Raw genomic sequence first — 4405 nt, forward strand, 5'->3', positions numbered from 1 at the left:
CACGGAAGTGGGGTGATTCTAAGTTCCCTGCACAAGCCCTGCCCACCTCCAGAGACGACCCCTCCCTTAGCAGGTCAGCAGCACCCTGCATGCTCCACCCAGCCCTCAAGCCACAGGCTGCAGCTTCCTCATTCCCAGGAGCTGAGGAGCCAGGCCCTGGGGCCTCTGGGCTGTGTGGGCCAGCTCTGAGGGCAGCAGCTCCTGCGGGCGGACAGACATGGACCGGCAGGCACCAGGGGAGGCGGGGGAGGGCCTGGGGCCTCAGCTCGGCTCCAGCTCAGCTCACAGCTGGGTCACGAGCACTGCTGGCCCGGTCCGTGGCCTCTCCGCAAAGGGATGTTCAGCCCAGTCACCTGTTGGGGTGGTGAGCAGCAGAAGGCCAGATCCGGAGAAGAGGCGGGTGTGGGAGGGGCGGGGCAGGCACGATGGCCCTGTCCTCGACAGCAGAGGAACTGGGGCCTGGCTCGCACACCCCACTGTCCCAAACACTTACCGTTACCCCGCCTCTGTGCTCAGCTGAGGGCTCTGCCCGGAGTCCCCCTGGAGTGCCTTGGAGGTCTGGCTCTGAGGAGGCTGGGCAGCCCAGGCACATTCAGAGAAAGCCCTGCTGCCCATCTGTGATGCAGGGGCCCTGAGGACACGTGGCCTCAGGTGGATGACAGGAGGAAGGTGACTTGTTAATGGAAAAGTGAATGTTCACATGCGTTACTTAGAGAGCGTGGAAGGAAGCGAACCCACCTTCAGCATGGCCATGAGCGAGGACCGCTGCTCACAGGCTGCGGTTTCCCTCTGATTGCCTTCCTCCAGGGCGTGCAGCTGGGAAACGGGGTTAGACCGCGTGCACTCCCATCATCTGTGTGTGTCTGGTTGAGTGCTGTTCCGCTGTTGACGTGGCTGAGCCGGTCGCAGCACACATCAGTATGTGGGAACTGATTCATGTATTCAGCCATGACTCTGCATCCTTTCCTCGGGTTTGTGTGACCAACTCTAAGTGAGTTGGGGCGTGGGGGTGGGGGCGGTGACCCTGGGGCTCAGATGTGAGCAGGCAAGTTCTTGGGGAACGGGGACGCCGCTCGGTGTCCTTGCCCTGAACTGGACTGAGGAAACCCCAGAATGGGTCAGCTAGTAAAGGCTAGAGGAAGTCAAACCTGGAAATCACAGCTCGTTCGACACTTCAACTACTGCAGAAGCCATTCACGAGAGTTTAGCTGGTGGGTTTGTAAAAAGCTGTGAGAGGTAGGGAGATTTTTAAAAGATGTGTAAAATCTTGCTTAAATTTCAAAGCTAAAACATAAAAAGGTGTGTCTTCCCTTACCGTGATTGTGGTCTGGGGTCTCCACTGGGCCTGGAAGTGGAACGGCAGTCCCCAGAGGTCAGTGGCAGTCAAACCTTGGGGTGAGGGGTGCTCACTAGTGGAAGGCTGGGGGCTCTTTAAGGTGCCAGGATGTCCCCCTCTTGAGCCACGTGGTGGTCACCGGAGAAGGACTTGCCAAGTCGTGCAGTTAAGACCACGGGGCTTTGTGCACCTGAGGCCTCCATGAAGAATCTCAAAGCAAAGTGTGTGGAGAGAGGGGTGGTCTTGGGGTAAAATGCCCTGGTGTTTATGATTTTCCATCTTTCATGGGTGTCTGCCCCACACTGAAAAACAGCAGTAAGAAAAGTCGCACTTTGGGATCTTTCCAAAGTCACGTCCAACAACTTACTTCCATGGAAACAACAAGCTGCTCTCCTCCCGTGCTCCTCCTCCCGCGGCTGCCTTGCTCGATTGATCGTGTGGTTGCAGTGTGTTTCGGGGATCACACCACAAACCTTGGGAAGCCTTAGACACACGCCACCCCTCCCGCACCCAGCAAGCCCCACAGGGAGCCAGAGCGTCCTGGAAGCTGGTGGCCAGGAGAGGTCAACTCCAGATTGAGGACGCTGGGGGAAAACCTGCCCTCGCTGCCTTGACGAGGCCCCGCTGGCTCACCCCTGGTCCTGCTCCGCTCCCCTGCGCCTTGGCGCTGTGCACAGGTCCAGGACTGAGCTGTGAGGGGCCTCGGCAGAGTCGCTCTTCTACCTGTTTATTCGCCTGTGATGCGGGAGCGTGGGCACTGCCCTTCCCGCAGTGACCGCACTAGCGTTGGTAATGAGGCGGGAGAGCAAATGCCGACACTCTGGTTCCACCCGGGCGGGCTGTGTGCACCTGGTGAAATGTCACACCCAACGCCGTGACAGTACACTAACAGGTTACTGGAGAGGAGGAGGGGAGGGAAGGAGGAGAGACCTGTCCAGTGGCACCTGGCCCCTGGGCCCAGCATCAGGGCCCGGCGGCTCTGTGGAGGGAGCTGGCCTGATGCAGGGAGGGGGTCTGGTGCCACCTCCTGCTTCCACCACAGCCTCAGGCCATAGCCTTGTTGGAACCCGTGTTGGGCCCACACTGCGGCAAGACAAAGAGGAGAAGGAGGATCCAAGAAGGACGGAAAGACTGGGAAGAAAACGGGGGCCTTTGGGGCCCAGAGTGGGCGTTCTCCACTGGTCTGCCTCAGCGCCACCCTTCACTTTCCTAAAGAAGGACGGGCACCAAAGGTGCTCTAGTACATGCCAGGGTACTCTAGAGACTACAGAGGAGACACACCCAGGTGAAGGGTGGCCCAAGCCCCAGGAGAGAATGATCTTGGAGACCAGGCCTTGGCAGAGGTGATTAAGGCACAATTAAGTCATTAGGGTGGGCCCTAATTCTATCCACTGGTGTCCTCTGAAGATGCCACGAGAAGACAAGACACCAGGAGAGAGACAACACAGCCGCCCTCAGGGAGCAGAGGGCCTGGGGCAGACCCTGCTCAGTCTGGGGACCTCCCAGAGGACTCCCGGATCTCAGCCTTGGGGCTGGGAGAAGATGGACTTCTGCTATGAGATCTGTTCAGTGCGCGGTCCTAGCAAACCAACAGAGCCTGCCATCAAAAAGCAGACGGCAGGGTCTGAGGATGTGGCTCAAACGGTAGCACGTAGCGCGCTCGCCTGGCATGCGTGCGGCCCGGGTTCGATCCTCAGCACCACATGCAAACCAAGATGTTGTGTCCGCCGAGAACTAAAAAATAAATATTAAAAAAATTCTCTCTCTCTCTCTCTCTCTTAAAAAAGAAGAAAAAAAAAAAAGCAGACGGCAGATACTGCGTGCAGGGGAAGTGCCCAGGGTGCCCAGGGTGAAGCTGGGGAGGTACGTATGTTTTGCACTCAGGCCCCTCAAGACGGGAGCTCTGAAGGTGCCCAGACGGGTGGGTGTGAAGATGAGCTGGGGCCGGGAAAGGGCTGGTCAGGGCTGCTGGGCACACACTAGAGTCCTCCCCTCCTGCTACTTCTCCCTCCTGTGGACCAGGGTGGTGGGCAGGTGCCCTGGGGCCTCGGGAGACCCTCTCCAAGAACTAGAACCTCCAGGGGCCCTTGTGGCTTCCTCAGGGTGGGATTCAGCAGGTCCGCGGGCCTGGGGGTGCCGTGCCCCGAGTTCCCGGTGGACGACCCCAGCAGCAGTGCCAGGCCATGGGAGAGGGCGCTGCAGCGCGATGAGCCCGAGGAGCCCCACCCCCTCTGCCAGGCGGCAGTTTCCTCCCTGCCCTGTCTCCCCGGGCAGAGCACAAGCATGGCAAGGGCAAGGGGTGGTGGAATGCCGAGACTAGCCCGCGTCTGAGGCCCTTCTGCCTCCTCTGGGACCCGCGGCAGGTGGGTCTTTGGCCTGTGTCTAGTCGCCCAGGCCCCCCGGGAAAGTAGTTGTCCCCCCACTTTGTGTGGGACGGAGGCTCGGGATGGGACCTCAGAAGGAGAGCTGCTTGCATAAGCAGGATGTCATCCTGAGAGACGAACAGGTCAAGCTCCTTAGGTGACCTGCCACCAGAAAGCCAAAGAGCCGAAGTGCAAGGTCAGGTTAGCAGCCCCCGCTTCTCCCCTGGGCCCCCCCACCGGGAGGTGGAGCTGGGGATGGCGCTCGGGTGCACAGTTGGGAGGAGTGGGTGCTGGTCGGTGGCTCTCAGTCCTGACCCCGGGGGCTTCCTTTCAGGGAGCAACGCCGCTTTATGTCCAGGGTGCTCTCTTCTCTTGTTGTGCTGGGCAGCCTCCTTCAGGGACACTTGGGTGTTTGTTGAGGGCAAGTGGCACGCTCCCTGGGTGTCTCTGCAGATGCCATGATCGCCCGCAGGTGGGTGTGGCCAGATGGGATGTGGGGGAGGGGCCCTTTTGGTTTTGTTCTCGTTTTACTGTAACTGAATCAATTGTTAGTCAATATACGTTTTTAATTTGACATTTAAACACAACATTGGGGGGGAGTGAAGCCTCTCAGCCCCGTGGCCACCCCCAGGCAGGCAGGAGGAGCAGTTCACTGGCCGCCCCGCTGTCCCCCCTCCTCCTCCTCCTCCTCCTCCTCCTTCCCTCC

The sequence above is a fragment of the Marmota marmota genome, unplaced genomic scaffold (genome assembly GCF_001458135.2).
Source record: "Marmota marmota marmota unplaced genomic scaffold, marMar, whole genome shotgun sequence".
Classification (NCBI taxonomy): domain Eukaryota; kingdom Metazoa; phylum Chordata; class Mammalia; order Rodentia; family Sciuridae; genus Marmota; species Marmota marmota.